Below are 18,834 nucleotides of genomic sequence, written 5' to 3'. Positions count from 1 at the left end.
TTTTTCATGTGTTTTAATATTTAAGTTTGTTTTTATTTAGGGCCCCTTTTTACCGGATTATTCTAAGTAGCACAAGTAGCTACATATGTATACCATATGCTACATGCCCCGCACTGTGTGAGAACCGCTGTCGTAAGCAAGAAAAAAAAAACGCCCCCTCCAACCCATCCCTTCAAAAATAAGCCTTCAAAATAATAAACCTGAGCTAAGAAAAAATTACGAATTGAGAAACGCTATCAATAAATCAGTGCAATTCCACAGGAAATCACGCGGCTGCGGCCTTTGTGAATGCTGCTGATAGCGCGTGTTGGCCGGAGTGTGCGCGCCTCTGCCACGGAGGGTGGAACAGACGCCCCGAGCTTGGAGCGAGCCATGCTCCGTGCTATTTATAGCCGCTGGCATTTTGGAGAAGTGGGGAGCTCCGGCCGGCTTGGGCACAGTGACGCAAGTGGAATCACGCTGGGCTGGCATCCACCGCCGCGGATGCACATTACGTGCGTGCGTGTGGGTGGGTGGGTGCCCGCATGGAATTCGAGGTGTTGTTATTGGTGGGGTGTGGTGGCAGAGACACAACGCGCGCGCACTGCGCTACGATTCGCAGTTGGACGCTAATCATTTAAATAATGAGACTCGGGGCTTAATTTGGGTCGGTGACCCGGATAATGTTTCCGCGCTCGGCATGCCACATCCAGTTTACCTCTTGTAGCCACAGCCATAAATGAGAAGAATACTGGACGTATTTATTTTACGAGTCAATGGTAAAACTGGAGTAGAAGGCATGGCATTAGTAGCCACAGCCATAGTGAGTCACCTCCAGTCTCCCAGCGTAGTTGATTGATCACGGGTGACGCTGACGATGATGAATCCATACATACGTTTGACCCATAACTCGGGCCAATAACTAGGACCCACAACTAACAGAGGGTCCTTGCCTATAAACTTGCTGATGTTTACCAGCACTGGTTCAAGAAAAGCGTGCCTGCTGATGAGCCACTGGAGGTCGAAACCGGTCCAGATTTGTATTGCTTCGAACCAAATGTCGCTGAAATCGTGCGCTCCCAGAAGGCTATTACTATAGTAATATAGTACTATAGTAATATAGTACTATAGTAATATAATACTATAGAAGGCTGATGGACGGGATTATTCTCTTTTTGTACGTGTAGACGAACAGCTATGCGAAGGAGGCGTGCATTGTCTGCCAATTTACTTGAAGGTGCATTCATCGCTGTAGGAGCATATTTGTGCGAGTGGGTGCTTGTCTTGCTCAGCTTGTGTCCGCACGTGTGTTTGTGTCACCCGCATCACACGCGCTTGCGCGCAGCAATGCCATCGCTATGCGTACTAAGAAGCTTTGCCAAAAAAATTCAAACCAGGTAAGAATCCTCAGAGTTCTGTGATCTTTGGAAACAAGAACCCCCCCCCCTCCCATGCGCACGAGTATATATATATATTTTAAAAATTCACAATTCTGTTTACAAATAAATTGGGGATGATCTTACGTGGGGGATGAACCGTTTGAAAATTGCACGCAAAAAAATGTGCAGAGGAAGAACTGCATTGTGGTGCCTCTAGTCAGTCGCCGTCGAATAAAAAGTCATCAAGTGTGACCGACTTTTGTTCAAGTTTATTTTATGTTCATTACAGACACGAGGAGTCCACAATGCAGTTCTTCAGGAACTGTTGATGGTTCATGCAAAATTCACTCGGCCGAGTGATTTCTGTCCATGTGTTTTTTTTATTAGCGCTGCTTGAAACTTGTGGCTTTGCTACCCGCGTTGTTGTTATGATGATGATGATGGGTTTTCTTGCCATTTAGAGATCATTGATGATAACTGTGATACTGCCCCTGAGTGGATCAGTGATAGGGGCAGCAGTCCCAGCTGCTGGACCAGGCTGGAGGGCAGTGACACTGCCACTGATAATTCACTACAGTATGTAACACGATTTTTGTTCCTGGGTAGTAAGTGTTCTTTTCTAATTGCGTATGCCTCAAGAGTATAGAAAATGTCTATTAATCCCCACAAAACTTTGCTTTTGTGACCAGGACGTTGATATTTTGAAATGTATCTATTTTCAATTAGAAAACGTGTGCATTTGTGTCATTCCTTCACATAAATTCCTGGTCACAAAAGCAAAGTTTGTGGGGAATAATAGCCATTTGCTATACTTTTGAGGCATAAGCAATTAGAAAAGAACACTTACTAACCAGAGCAGTGGCAAGAGCAAGCGATTGCGGGCCTGAATCTTTGTTTGTTGCGACTGTAATACGGTCGGCCGGGCGTGGTGCTGGCCACCCAGCACCTCGTGTGCCGTGCCTACCATCACAGGTGCTACTCGCTAACAGCACTTGCCCCAACAGTCTGTTACAGGCTACACGGGGGGTCTTTATCGTTGTACGCGATGCCGGTCGACATTGTGATGTGATGAGTTAATGAAGAGAAGGAGGGTCACCACCACCAACCACCACCAACCACCATCACCACCACCAACCACGGCACGGTGACCAACATGGCATGCCTGTGAAATGTGTCACGCATCCCTTGCACCCACACTCCCCTGCGTCTCCCTCCCCCCTCTGTCCCCCAGCGAAGGCAACGATTTTCTCTTCCGGCGAATGACTCAGCCGTGGGCGATGCAGCCCCCCACCCCCAGGTTGACTCACGCCGCACGCCGTGCGAGCCACAGAGAAGTTCGACCGATCGGGGTGGTATTTGGAGTGGCACCAAAGCCGCTCCAGAACAAAAATAAATATTTAATCCGACTTCCCTCCACGGGGAGAAGTCGTGGCGGCGAAAGGGAAAACGCGCGTTTTGTGCCACCACGCTTACCCAACAACAACAACCGCCATTCGCCACGGCTTTTGTGCCAGGCTAGGTGCACGCTTAACCGGTCACACACACACACAGACCTCCAACACACACACACAGTTCCATATTCCTAGCGCCAGGGCACCTTTCCTGCCATTGTTAGCAAGAGCATTGGAAATGTCACGGGACATTGTTGTTGTTGCCAGGATCAAAGTCTGAAGAATAAGAGTAGGTTTTTACCCTTTCTGATGTTCAAACACCAAATCGATCCATACTCTTGGGTTCTTTCGGTAAAGTCACGTAGGTAGAAACAAACACTAGATCACGACGTTTCGATCATAACACAAGCGACCTATTTCAGGTGAGAGAATCAGACTGCTGTGGACAAGGCATTGTGTTGACCACGAGAGGGGGGGGGGGGGGCAAGAGGGTGGTTTAGAATAAAGCAGAATAAAGTACTTTTGTTATAAGGGGCCGTCCATAAATGACGTCATGCACCTGGGGGGGGGGGGGGGGGTCAGACATTTGTGACGATGTGTGACGAGGGGGGGGAGGGGGGTTTGAGAAATGTGACGTCACATCAAAATGCGCAACTTTAAATAAATATAGACAACACGTTCTACTTAATTAAATAGACGTGTTGATAAATGTTTTCTCCTAAAACATCAGAATGCAGCGGCACATTAAATACGCACTGCAATGACAATAGTTTAAAGCGATTTGAAGCATGTTTTATTTTTGGGGGGGGGGTGGGGTAGAGCTTTGTGACGTCATATTTGAGAGGGGGGGGGTCTGACTTTTTGTGACGCCGTGTGACGAGGAGGGGGGGGGGGTCAAAAATCGTCCAAAATCGCGTGACGTCATTTATGGACTGCCCCTAAAGTGCTTTTGCCGGCACGTGCGGAGTGAGGGTTGGCGCACATTCTCACTCGTTCATCCCGCCACGCGGCGTCGCCTTCCTTGCGGGCGTAACCCGGGTTCTACGATCAATCACACGTTTGGGATTCCTCAAATCACTGAAGCAAGGGTTAGTATTGCAGGCTTCGCGACCGGGGCTGCGTCATCTTCTTGGTTCTTTCGGTAAAGTCACGTAGAAGGGAAATAATAAAATAATAAAAAAAAACATAATAAAATAATTCTCACGACGTTTCGGCCACAACGCAAGCAGCCGTCCTCAGGTGAAGACCAGGTCTGTCGGGGAGACAGCGTCTGAATGAAACACCACCACGCTTGGAGCGTATATTTAAGCTGGGTTGGAAGGGGGGAAGGGCGCCTTGACAAAATAATTTGCATATCAAGAAGAATTTAGCATATTTATGGGAAATGCAGATATGTGATTAGTACTATTTTAATATTTCCCTTCTACGTGACTTTACCGAAAGAACCTAAGAAGATGAATCCCTGCAGTCACGAGAGCTTTAAACGGGGCTGCGTCGTTTAGACGACGTTGCCAGATGCCACGCACCGTTACTCTTCTGCGAGATTGGATTTGCATCACGAGCGGTGGTGGATGCGAGGCGCCGTGCAGTCACCAACAGATCACTCTCATTTCATTTCACGCCACCCACTGTTATCGAGCACGTCCAGTGCCGAATTATCGTAGTAGCACAAGTAGCTACATATATAGTAGCCCTCCCTCCCCACCCAGCCCCTCCCTGCACGACGGACACAATAATCCCCTGTGGGCTGGTGTAACCAGGATGTTCCTACCAGTATTAATACAGCTGTCATATAGCTAATGGATTCGCACAAACACACACACACGCGCGTGCAATGAACCTATTGATAGTTGGGGATTTAGTTGTTGTTGTTGTTGCCACGTGTATGTCGTTGTGACTTATATGTATGGCCTCTATCAAGCTTAATTTGGAGCTGTCTCCACTCGTTTTGTCGTTCTGCTCTCTCTGTGTGTCTCGGCTGTTGTCCCTCTCCCTCTCTGCTTTTGTCTGTTCTTCGTGTTTGCGTCTTGTCTCTCTTTAAAATTTCACACTTAACTTCTAACTTAGCAATCTTTGGAAAAACGTAATCAACCAGTCTATGCGTTAATTGTGTGTTGACCGACTCTCTGTGTTGCATTACATTTCGAAATTTTGCTAGGTTATTTAATTCAGTGTGTCTCTCTCCCTGTCTCCTCATTTTTTCCAAGCTTCTGCAGCGTGCCACTCATTGACATGCTAATTTCTCTAACCCCTCCCTCTCTCTCCGCCCCCGCCCCCTCTCTCTATTTAAGGCCTCGACACAGAGGCGTGGTTTCTCTGTGTGCCTATGTACGTGTCTCTCTCTCTCTGTGTATCTCTGTGATATCCTGTCTCTACTTATATGTCTGTCTATATGTCTCTGATTCTGTGTTTTATCTCTCTCTCAAATTTATCATTCTCAGGAAGAACGTAATCAACCAGGTAGCGTGTTTGACTGTTATGTGATCCGCCTCTATCAAGATCCAGATACATTAGTACACACGTGCGGCAGACTTATTAATACTTCCTTGTGGGAGAAAACGAAATAAAGACAAATACTTCCTTGATTATTACACAGAACGCGCTTTTGCCGCACGAGATATCATAGTCGTTGTGTGACTTTTAGTTCAGCCGCCGACCTCAAACCACCACGGGTTTGGAATGGGATGGAATGCGCTTAAATATGAATCACGATTTTTTAAAATTAATCTGCATCGTTCCGTTTCTCACAAAACCAACAACCTCGTCACATGTTGCCACCAACGTTGATATCACAAACGACGACGACGACGACGACATTGTGGCGGTTGATTTTCTCAAGAAAACTGAACATTTTCAGTGTTACCTTTTTTTTCGGTAAAGTCACGTAGGTAAAAAATGAAATAAATTGAAATGAAAACAACTAAGTGTGATTTAATTTAGTTGTTTTCATTTTAATTTATTTCGTTTTTCACCAACGTGCCTTTACCGAAAACCCCAAAAACACCATTACATTGGTGTAATGACTCCGACGACAAGGATATAAGAAGAGCCACTTTTTATTATTTTATTACTTCCCTTCTACGTGACTTTACCGAAAGAACCAAGAAGATGAATCCCTGCAGTCACGAAAGCTTTAAATCGAAATCCACTTTAATTAGTTTACACCACAAGGAACTCTGCTATGGATTACACAATCAGGGACCCTTGGCTTGGTGACTGTGTGCCGTTCCTGGCCCTTCCCCCCTCAACCATTATATATACGGGGTGGTATTTCTTGTGATCTCTCATTTACTTGATACAGCTGTCGTGGCTGTGACGGTTCCACCTGAAGACGGAGGCTTGTGTTGCTTCCGAAACGTCGTGAATTTTTGATATTGTTTTATTTTACTTTTATTAATTTAAAATTTTTACCTACGTGACTTTACCGAAAAAACCTAAGAATATGAATCCTTGCAGTCACGAAAGCTTCAAATCTAGAATTGGTGAGTGTCTTCCAGCTTGTTTCCGAACCTCTCCACTCCCCCGTTATATCTCCCTCAGCCCCCCTTTCTCGAACCTTCTCATCCTTGTTTTGATCTCTAGCCAATCCCCGCCCTTTCCCTTTGGGGCCGTCCATAAATGACGTCACGCGTTTTTGGACGATTTTTGACCCCCCCCCCTCTCCTCGTCACATGGCGTTACAAAAAGTCAGACCCCCCTCAAATATGACGTCACAAAGATCTGCCCACCCCCCCCCAAAAAAAAAACATGCTTCAAATCGCTTTAAACTATTGTCATTGTAGTGCGTATTTAATGTGGCGCTGCACTCTGATGTTGTAGGAGAAAACATTTATTAAAAAGTCTATTTAATTAAGTAGAACGTGTTGTCTGTATTTATTTAAAGTTGCGCATTCTGATGTGACGTCACATTTCTCAAACCCCCACCCCCTCGTCACACATCGTCACAAATGTCTGACACCTCCCCTAGGTGTGTGACGTCATTTATGGACGGCCCCTTTAACGGATCCTTTTTGTTTTCCCGTTCAACCCCTTGATTCTCCAATCCCCTTTAAAAGTCTGCCCTCCCGACCAATCAGCGTGGAGGCCTGTATCCTCCAATCGGAGGCCGTTGTTTAATTTTAAATAGCCGTTTGGGGTGCACGTGGCTTGGGGTCATTTTCGGTCAATGCACTCGTAGAGGCGAATCCCGACTTACGCGAACCCGCGCTTACGTGGGGGTACACGGAACCATACCCCCGAGGAACTCTGAGACCTTGCTGAACTTGAAAATAACCACTGCGCAAAGGACGTGGGTGTGCGAACCTCGGTTGCTAGGGCTTTTGGCCAAATGCTCTGATCGCCAGGCTGTGTCAAACACAAACACGAGTACAGTTGGTCAACAATGTCCCCTTGGCCCTACGACCCACCCTTGAAGTTCCGCAGACATTATCACAGCCGCACAGAGCACAAGAGAAAAGGCATTTGCCCAACACATACCAGTGCAACCGCGCATACACACACACACGCAGACGCACCCGGACGAACACACGGACACGCATGGCCAAACGCATCTTCAAAACGAAAGTCGTACCTCCACATAAATGGGTCCCGTAATCGTTGGCGAATGGCTTCGTGGTCAAATTCCGGAGAGTCTAACTTTTCTCTCTCTCTGTCTCTCTCACACACACACGCACAGACACACGCACGCAGACACACACAGACACACACACAGACACACGCACGCTAAAATCACAGAGAACAAAGGTAGACGAGATTACTCGTTCTTTCAGACTGTCCGGGGGGGGAGGGCGGGCGAGATGTCAACTACCTCACCTGGTATACAGGAGGTCGTGGGTTAGATCCCTACCCTGACGCCAGCTGTATATTTCGAGTTTGCGTGTCTCTCTCTCTCTCCGTGGTAGCGTTGATTTTTCTCCAGGGTCCTCCGTTTTTCCACTCCCACATTTATAAATATGCGTTTTGAGTAATTTGTCTGCTACAAAGTTTCCACGTGATCAGCCGATTCGTTGAGCTATCCTTTGTGGACAGGTCGCATTTGAAAAAGATCTGTACAGCTCAGTGGGCCTTACCTGGTAAAAATAATTTTTTTATAAAACAGTTGCGCGTCGGCTGTCGGCGTGAGCCGATGACCGGCGGTTGTCCATTGCAGAGGGCCCCGTCCCCATTATACATAAATGTGGAATTCCCACCACTGGATCAGGACGTTGAAATGGACGCGTGATCCATTGTGGCGCACAGCTAATAGCTCTCCGATGTCGTCTTTTCAGGTCGTACCGCGTGCTGTTTGGTATTGAAATAGAATTCTGAAAGAAAAAAAATCCGTCGTGTAGACGGAAGCCTTTCCTGTCGTGGCCGGGTCACCATAGTGGGGTTCAGGTCAGGTGCAACTCAGAGCCAGATTAAGCTAGTGCGGGGCCTGTAGCATATGTTATAAAGGGGCCCTAAATAAAAAAAAAACACGGAAATATTAAAACACAAATGTATTAACTTATATAGTAAAGTAATTGTATTTTTTCATTAGCTATACAGCCAGATAATACGCAAATCGCTAACCTTAAACACCCAGTCTTTCATAAAAGTTTAAGGCGGTATAGTACTATAGTACTAGAGCAAGTGCAAAATCACTGAACCAGAATTTATAGCTTGAAAGCATTTAGCGCGGGCTCTTGAAAGTGCGGGGCCCGTAGCTACTACTACATATGTAGCTACTTTTTCTATGAGGATTATCCGGCACTTGTGCAACTGCTATAGTTGTATACCGGCCAGGAGTTGTACCCGTGCCGTGAGACTCGGAGTGCAGCCTCACGGCCGCCTATTCTTTCACCATCGTTGACATTTACAAACCGCCCAGACGCGCGTGTGAGGCTGACGGAGAGCTAATTGTGACACACCACTTCACACTCGTGTTAGCCATGTCCGGGGAATTGAACTCGAAACCTTCCGGGTTCGTAGCGCGGTGTAAGGACCACCACGCCAACGCTACCCACACACACACACGTGCCACACGCACACGTGCCACACACACACACGTGCACGCACAGTCACACTTTAAAAATGCCATTCCACTCTCTCTGCCCATGGAATGCTCCTCAGCTCCGTAAGTGACAGCTGACAGCTGCTCGTGTCAATATCGCACCCAACTACGCTGAACGCACCAATCCTTTGTCAGAGGTCGGAAGCCAACTCGGGTGGGGCATCATTGGTACTCTCGATGGGCGACCGCCAGTGATTGCCGCGAGTTTGAAGTGTCGACGGGAGATGCCAATGTTCGGAGTCACCCCGCTCGCTTGAACGGATTTTCTCCGGGTCCTTAAAGTTTCCTCCTACAAGCCAAACATCCAATCTCCGCCGAATTGATTTAGGCAACCTGGAGAAGGCCCTCCTCAAATGAAAATGCTCTTGAGGCTCAGTGAAACAAGGGCATTATCACCATCATCATCGCTATTGTAAATCATACCAGTGAGCATCATAGACCGTTAAATTTTGATTTAAAGCTTTCGTGACTGCAAAGATTCATCTTATTGGTTCTTTCGGTAAAGTCACGTAGAAGGGAAATAATAACATAATAAATAATAAAATTGTATTTTATTATGTAAATTTTTTTATTATTTTATTATTTCCCTTCTACGTGACTTTACCGAAAGAACCAAGAAGATCATAGACCGTTGTTGTGAAGTGATGTTAGCAAGTTGTGCGCTCAAAGTTCCACCCGTGGCTGACCACCTTTGTCGCCAGGGTACTCAAGTTGGCAACACACACACTGACTCACACAGACACACACAGACACAAAGACACAAAGAGACACAGAGAGACACACAGACACAGACACACACAGAGACACACACACAGACACAAAGACACAAAGACACACACACACAGACACACACAGAGACACACACACAGACACACACACACAGACACACAGACACACTCACACAGACACACAGACAGAGACACACACACAGACACACACAGAGACACACACACAGACACACACAGACACACACACAGACACACAGACAGAGACACACACACAGACACACACAGACACACACACACAGACACACACAAACCCACAGAGACACACACACAGACACACAGACAGAGACACACACACAGACACACACAGAGACACACACACAGACACACACAGACACACAGACAGAGACACACACACAGACACACACAGACACACAGACAGAGACACACACAAACCCACAGAGACACACACACAGACACAAAGACACACAGACAGAGACACACACACAGACACACACAGACACACACACACAGACACACACAAACCCACAGAGACACACACAGGAGCATGTGAAAGTTGCAGGCCGAGTAAACTTCATCGAAGCCCCAGGCGAAGTTCAGTCACTGAGTGCCAACTTAGCACAGGCCACAGGGCTAGCAATGGAACGCACGTTGACAGGAATGTCGCGGCGCGATGTACATTACTTACACAGCCGCTCGCCCGACACACACAACGAGACAAAGATTCCCCGTGTAGCCAACGCGGGCTGTTGGGGCAAGTGCTCTTTAGTGAGCGCCTCTGAATGCCGGCGTGGAGCACGTGGACGTGGTGGTGGTGCAAGTAGCAAGCGTGGGCAACTTGGTCTCCCCAGTGCTGATGTTGACACGCGCACACATTACACCACGTACTCATCACTAAAGGTTGAGTTGGCAGAGGGGAAGCCCAGGAGTGGTTTCGAATTCAGGAATCTCACCCCGATTGCTTTGTTCGTCGTGCGGGCCGCTAAACACGATGCTACCGCTCCCATAAGACTCACACGCACGCCGTGACGCAATGGTGGGATGTTAACTCCCTCGCCCTGGGGCGTGCACCCCAGGTGAAGAATCACTGGATTAGAGGAAGCTCCAAAGCTGTTGTTCTTAACCTGGTTAAGCTCTAGAGCTGTGGTTCTTAACCTGGTTAAGCTCTAGAGCTGTGGTTCTTGGCCTGATTAAGCTTTAAAGTAGTGGTTCTTAACATGGTTAAGCTCTAGAGCAGTGGTTCTTAACCTGGCGAAGCTCTAAAGCAGTGGTTCTTAACCTGGTTAAGCTCTAGAGCAGTGGTTCTTAACCTGGCGAAGCTCTAGAGCAGTGGTTCTTAACCTGGTTAAGCTCTAGAGCTGTGGTTCTTAACCTGGTTAAGCTCTAGAGCAGTGGTTCTTAACCTGGTTAAGCTCTAGAGCAGTGGTTCTTAACCTGGTTAAGCTCTAGAGTAGTGGTTCTTAACCTGGTTAATCTCTAAAGCAGTGGTTCTTAACCTGGTTAAGCTCTAGAGCAGTGGTTCTTAACCTGGCTAAGCTCTGAAGCAGTAATTTTTAACCTGGTTAAGCTCTAAAGCAGTGGTTCTTAACCTGGTTAAGTTAAGAACCGCCGGTCTACGCGCTGCCCGCGTACAGAACCCCAGGATGTGTGGTGTCCATGAGTGTCCCCCTCCTCTCTCCCCACGTCCCCAGCACCACCTCCGCTTCGTGCCCGCTCCTCCTCCACCCTCTCCACCCCACCTCACCCCCCACAGCGGACGGCGCTGTAAGTCATCGACGAGGAATTTTTCTCTTGGGTATGATTAATACGGCAATAATAGTGATGATTATTACGGCTCGAACGGGGAAGGATGTGCGTGGCGTCCGTTGGGATTGTGTTGGGGAGGGCTCTTGAATGGAAAAGCTGCCTTTGAACCGACGGTGATGAGTCATTGGAATGCTCGACACGCCACTTGTCCCTAGATGTCGAAACACATTTTTAGGTTAAACAGTAAGTTGAAAAAAAATACCGCCACTATCGATCTATGTATTAGAACAACAAGAAATAAAACACCGCCTGTATAGAAAAAATACACTATTTTCTTTTTTAAATAATGGCTCTCATTAGCAGTGCCGCCAAAGCACAATGAACTACAAAACTCAACACATTGGTCAAAAACACTGCCTTTGCTGAAACAAATTAACACAATAGGCAACGTTTCAGGCAATGGTCCTGCTGCATGGCACATAAATACAGGTGCTGTAAACAAAGGCCAGCTTGGAAGAGCAGACAAAAGGAAGCCCTCTCGAGCTCCATGCAGCGGAGGCAATTCCAACGGTAAGTGACGTGGGCAAGATATTGCAGGGCTGCACCTTTACCTTTACAAAGTTCAACACCCGACTTGCTGTGTGTGCAGCCCATCTAGTATACTGCAGTCACGGTTGTGTGTGTGTGCAGCATTCTATATGTGTGTCTCTCTACAGCAAGGAAAACATGCTTCTGGATTCAACGTGCTTTCGCCGCTCGCACCCCAATACTCCCAGGGCTTGGCGGCAGACACGTGCTAAAACTGCCCGATGATTCAGCAGAACTTTTTTTTTTACACCAAAGCCAGAGCGCGTCTGAGCTAAACCTCAACCTCCAAACGGCGAAACATTCCCCCGATCGCAACGCTCCTTCGCCCGCCAGATTCCTGGACGTTGACCGCAAAAGCGTTCGCTCGGGCGCCTTGTTACACAAACAGCCACGCCACGATCACTCAAAAACGACCATCGACACGTGCAGGCCGGGAGGGGGGGGTTCTCTTTGCTACTACTACGGTCGTAAAAATAATCATCATCATTATTTTACGACGTGCTGAACACGTGCCATATCGTATATAGCGCCAGTGCTCTGACCAAGGAAGGCGTAGTGGACCGGTCCACTAGACGCTGCCTGCAGTAGTTTCGCAGGAGAGATCGATGTTGCTCGAATCCCGATTGACTAATTTAGCGGATATTCTGTGTTTTTTTTTTATTTGACAACCTTTGGATCGTGACAACCGGCGTCAAAGGATCATGGAAGGCCCTCTTGGGCACAAGGCAAGGCCCTGCGTGTCATCCCGATTGACTCATTTTTCAGATATTCTGTTTTCGAATTTGACATATTTGGACCGCGACAACCGGCGTCAGGCACCTCTACAACATCCGCCGTGAAGCAGACGGCGCGTTTGGGCCAAGCCAACACCCCCCCCCCCCGCCTGCCCGCCCTGCACCCCCATGACACTTCCACACGCGTATTTGCCAGCGCACACCGACGCCAGCCGATTTGATTCGGACGCGGAATCTCGTCCGCGCGCGTCGCCACCCTGCCATGGGCATGAACATTGGGCTAGTGAGGCCACCACCCAACCCTGCCAGTTCGAATTTACTGAGACCAATTTAAAAAATAAAAAATATATATTGCATTTGACCTTATCTCATTGAGACAAACGCGCTTTGACAGTGTCCCGGCGAAAATCCTGGCCGACCCATTCTCCACGAGACGCGCCATTTCTTTGTCACGGTGTAATTAGCAGGTTCCGTTATAAAATAATCCAGCAGGGACGGGGTGACGGGAAAATAAATAACGCTTTGGCTTCCCTGTTGAATCACGCAAATGCAGTGCGTGTAAAAATATCTCCATCGAATGGTGAATCGTCGCTATTATCAGCCATGGTCCAACTACTACTGCTGGATGAAAGCATTCCCAAAGTCGCGGCCATCTCTCGCGGACTGCAATGCAACCATCCAGCAATTCCTGCCACGCGCGTTGATTTTATCGCTCCATCTCTACGCCTTAGACGTCCTCTCAGGCAATCGACCCTCCCTCTGGCCCGCCACAAAATTGATTCGCAACAAAACAAAATCTTGAGCTGAAGTGTCGTCATTCCGGCCGCACCTCCGACCAGCACGGTTAGCTGTGTATGGTGCAAAAGAAGTTCGCCACACATCCACACAATCGCAATAATTAGTCACGATTCAGGTCGTGATTTCGCTCATAAATGACTTCCCACCTTTGACGATTGTGGCGAATGTAGCGTCCACCTAATGGCTGCAGTGGCTAAACGAAACAATTACATGCAACACTTTCGAATAAAAAACAACCGCGTGTTAGCGGAGGGCTTATTCACGTTGTACTTGTTGTTTAATGGCATCCTCCGGTTTGACCCTGCATTGAGAATTTGACCAAACGCAAGATCATCCCGACAAAAAAATAAACAGTCTCCAGGCTTTTTTGGAGTAAAGAAAACTAAATCTGATCGACCAACGTCTTCCAAACGAATCGGCCTAAAGACGTATGCTCCACGCATCTATGACGAGCAAATTAGAGGGGGTTTACCAAGAGACATTTGCGATTTTATTTTCGAATAGGAGGAAATGACCCCCCCATCCCTCCCGCGAGCGGCATCGAATATGTCTCTGTTATCACACATGAAGCCAGGGAGAGGAGTCACTAGCCGAAGTAACAAATATCCATCGCCACGGGATATTTTGCCATTGGTGACCGGGGCTCAGGATCATCGATTCGCTTGCGTGCGTGAACCCGGAGCTAACGGCGAGTGGGCTCGCTGGATTTGAACCCAGGACCTCACAGTGTGTGTGTGTCTGTGTGTCTGTGTGTGTGCTCTCACTTGTTATTACTTTATTTCCATTATTACTTTTATTAACTTTTAATTATATTTTTTACCTACGTGACTTTACCGAAAAAACCTACGAATAGGGCTTCCATAATTAGAGGTTTTTTTGGGGGGGTGTCAGATCACATAAATGTAAATGTGTCGTTAAACCCGCCTGACACGGCCAAACAACAAGGTTTGTCACGTGACTAAAAACATGCCAAATCCGTTGCTAGTTCGACGCGTTCATATTCACGCGCATCTGACCCAAAGACCTCTATTATGGATGATATCGGTCGCGACATCCTTCCGCGTGTTAAACTCACAGCGGGGGCCTTGGTTATGACGACCATCGTTTCCTTATCTCCAGACGTCAAGCTCTGCGTCCTGGGCATTGCGCAATATCCCAGCGGTGTCATCTCGCCCTTTGGGGGTCCTTTGAGCGGGACATTAATTTTCAGGGCCGCCCCCACCCTTTCCCCCCCCACCCCACACTATTCATTTATAAACTCCTGGTGGTGGGATGACACAACAGATATATGGGCCCGCAACAACTTGCATGGGGTTCCGAGATGTTGTCACCCTCGCCTGGTATGCAGGAGGTCGTGGGTTCGATCCTGACCCTGACCGTCCTGTATATTTGGAGTTTGCGCGTCTCTCTCTCTCCATGGTCGTGTGGATTTTTCTCCGGGTCCTGCGTTTTTTCCCCCTTCAGGATAAATAAATATTCTGATTCTGATTTAAAACCATGTTTTTAGAGTATTTAACTGCTATACATTTCCACGTGATAAGTCACTTCGATGGTCTGTCATTTGTGGCCAGGTCGCTTCTGAACAGGAGCTGTATAGCTCAGTGGGCCTCAACCTGGTTAAAGAAAATAAATTGTCAAACAAATATTTAATCATGAAATTCGCTGCCATCGCGGTTTTTTTCCTCCACAAACCCTTAAAACCTTTCTCAATTCAGTTACGATTTTTTATTGTGCTGTTTGTTGCAGGCCGCATGGCGTTCGTGGCCTGTGTTCACCCGATGCCCCCCCCCCCACAACTTCAGGAGTGGGGTTCTGATGGGACAGTTTGCTGCATTGAGGCTTACAGACACTGCCATCTCGTGGAAAATTCGTGTACTAAGCTCTGCTTCCACAGCGCTACAATTAATAATCATTGGCACAATAATTATTTTTGTCCCTGGGTAGTAAGTGTTCTTTTTTAATTGCTTATGCCTCAAAAGTATAGAAAATGGCTATTATTCTCAACAAACTTTGCTTTTGTGACTAGGACTTTAAGTGAACGAAAGACACAAATGCACACCACGTTTTCTCATTGAAAATAGGTACATTTCAAAATATCACTGTCCTGGTCACACAAGCAGAGTTCGCGGGGAATAAATAGCCATTTTCTGTACTTTTGAGGCATAAGCAATTAGGAAATAACACTTACAACCCAGGAACAAAAATGTGTTTTTAATCAGTCGTTTTTTAACCCACTTCCCGTGATCCAATCGAGCTGACATTTTCCACACAGACTCGTTGTGCAAGACAATTATTGTTCGTGAAAAAAAATTCCCAAAATTTTACACTTTTTAGGCAAAAACAAATTATTTTACATATATTCAAATAGAACGCATTCATGGCTTTGGCTGAACGTCAGAGTGTAAGAGCCAAGAGCGTAACCCCTCCACAGGCCGTGGCGGAGTAGCGCAGTTGGTAGCGCCCTCGCTTCCCATGCCAAAGGTCGTGGGATCGATCCCCGCGTCCTCCACAGGCGAATATATTTTTAAATCCTTTTGATTAAGTTCGCTGCCACGCATATAAAGGATTTATAGTGAAAAACTTTGTTTTTACGGGTTGTACTTGTTTGTAGGGTGTCACACAGTGTAATTACTTGCTCACGCCACTGCACCGGAGGGCGCTCTCGAGTCGGGAGCGGTGTTCGGCATTGCGGGGCCTCGCCGTGCCACTAACGGCCCTGGGGGCATTTAGTGCGGCCCTTGGACGTGCGCCCACTACCCCCCACCCCCCGACAATATACAAATGTTGACAACACCCCCCATCACAGAGGTCGCAACCGGGTACCCGATACCCGTACCCTACCCGATACCCGGCTACCCGTACCCGGCCGGGTACGGGAACGGGTAACCGTTTGCTACCCTGGTGCGGCCGGGTACAGGTACGGGTAGGCCGTGAGTCACTGGTGAGTAACCGTTTGTCACTCATTTCGGGTAGGGTACGGGTACGGGTAGGGAAGGGGTACCCATTTGCGACCCTGGTGCGGCCGGGTACGGGTAAGGAATCAAAACCCGTTTGCGACCTCTGCACCCATCATCATCATCGTCGTGCTCCTGTCAAAGCCCCACGATGGTTTCACATTCGTGGCGGACCTCACCACACTGATGATGTGCCTATCGGCCAAAGTGCCCACCGCGCTCTGACAATTGGTGATGAAAACTGGCGTCGTTAGTGGGGAGCGGTGGTGTAGTAGCGGTTCAGCGCTACGTTCCCGGCAAACCCGAGTTCGATTCCCGCTCACGGCCATCACCAGCGATGATTTCTCAACCGTTCCTGGGTCGACCGAGCCGAAAATGAGTAGCTGGTTTCGGTGTGTAAACATCGTCACTCGGGAGACAAAGGCGGCCAGGCGTGGTGTTGGCCACCCACCCCCTCGTGTGCCGTGCCGGCCTTCATAGTTGCTCGCTAACAGCACTTTGCATCAACAGTCTGTTAAGGCTACACGGGGTAACTTTGTCTTTGCTTAGTTATATATTTGATGCCCTTTTGCATGAATTATGTTATGATAGTATCAGCTCCACAATCTGCTGCTACAATCCTCGGGCGTACATAACATCTAATTGGGGATGATTCTGGGCTCATCAGAATTCATTCCTGCATTTGAAATTATCCACGATGGGCAATGCATTAGATTTATTTTTACTTGTTTAATCAAATGTTGATTTAATCTTTTTGATTCGACTGAATAAGCAGTGAAGAATGTAGATTTGAAGTTTTCGTGACTGCAGGGATCCATACTCTTTGGTTCTGTCGATAAAGTCACGTAGGTTTAAAATCAAATAAATTAAATCACAATTTAATTTATTTTATTTTATACCTACGTAGTGAAGAATGTATTATCTTTTTTCTATAATAGAGTTTTGACGTCCACAGGAGTGACACGCTGAAGCTCTGCACATGCGGGATTCAATCAATCAGTTTTCTTACCGCCGGGGCCGAGATGTTATCTCCACCGCCTGGTATGCAGGGAGTCGTGGATTCGATCTTGACGCCTGTCGTATATTTGGAGTTTGTGATGTCTCTCTCCCCGTGGTCGCGTGGATTTGTATCCGGGTCCTCCGGTTTTTCCCTCCACGTTTATTAAAATATATTTGGCGGCTGTACATTTCCACTTCGTTGAGCTATGATTTGTGACCAGGTCGCTTCTGAAAAAGAGCTGTATAGCTCAGTGGATCTTACCTGGTAAAATAAAAAATATATATTAATTCTAGTAATAGTTTTCCCAGCCACCCCACATCCCAATGGACATTTGCTTCCAAATCACCGAATCGATTTGGCTGGTAACTGTAAGGAGGCCCCCATTCTGCAGTGGATTGAAAACAAAAACAAATGGCCTTGGAAAAAATAACTTACAGATATGCACAATACGCACTTATGTTGTGTCAGACAAATATAAGACTCACGCTGTTTTGATAATGATGATGATGAAGAAAAACACTTCTTAGTGGTATCGTGGTCAGCGCAATTACATTGCAGTTCAGTGAATTGTCCGGTAGAGGTAGTCATTGGCTTGTCTTTCCGAGGGAGGGTTTCCATACTCCAGATTATTTATTCCTCTCAGTGTTGATTGGCTTAGACAAGATAGGCAAATGCTCTAATACATACACACACAAATAGGCAGAAATAAATATCCTTCGTTTAGCCTTTTAGAGTGATGGGGAAAGTCCTGTTAGTGAACACTCATTAAGGCCGGTAAGACACGCAAAGATATTGTGTGGTCAGCACTATGGATTAATCACATCTAGATCTAAAAATTAGACTATAAACTCTTTTTTTCTTTACCAGATAAGGCCCACTGAGCTATATAACTGTTTTTTTTAGAAACGAATTGGCCACAAATTATATCTCAATGAAGTTGTTTATCATGTGGAAATGTATAGCAGCCAAATACTCTAAACGCACGTTTATAAATGCGGAGAGAAAAACCGGAGGACCCGGATAAAAATACACACCACCACGGGGGAGAACACGCAAATTCCAAATATACAACAGCCGTCAGGGTCAGGATCAAACTCACGACCTCCTGTATACCAGGCGAAGTAGTTAACATCTCGCCAGAGTGGCGCACCCCTAGATCTAGAGTTGACCACCATTTCCACTATAGACCAAAACCAGCACGTGTATCTCAGCCTGCGTCGATTGTGAACAACTGTGCAGACTACTGTGATGAAGTTCGACACAAAACGCCACCAGATTTGGGTAAAAAAAATCAATTCCTCCCACCCAAACACAGGTGCCAATTCCCGGGCTGTCTGGGTCAAACCTGGACTCTAGCCTGAAAAGGGCATACAAAGGTATTGTGTGTAGAAAGCATTGCGGATTCCAACCATTCAGTTATAATCAGGATGCACAGTGCACGTCATCATGGAACGGCTGTAAACTCAACAGCAGTGTTTAAATTTC

This window comes from Lethenteron reissneri, chromosome 53, assembly GCF_015708825.2.
Source record: "Lethenteron reissneri isolate LAM-NWPU_2019-01 chromosome 53, ASM1570882v1, whole genome shotgun sequence".
In the NCBI taxonomy this organism is placed as follows: Eukaryota; Metazoa; Chordata; class Hyperoartia; order Petromyzontiformes; family Petromyzontidae; genus Lethenteron; species Lethenteron reissneri.
The sequence above is the reverse complement of the archived record's forward strand: the minus strand, read 5'-3'. Positions refer to the sequence as shown.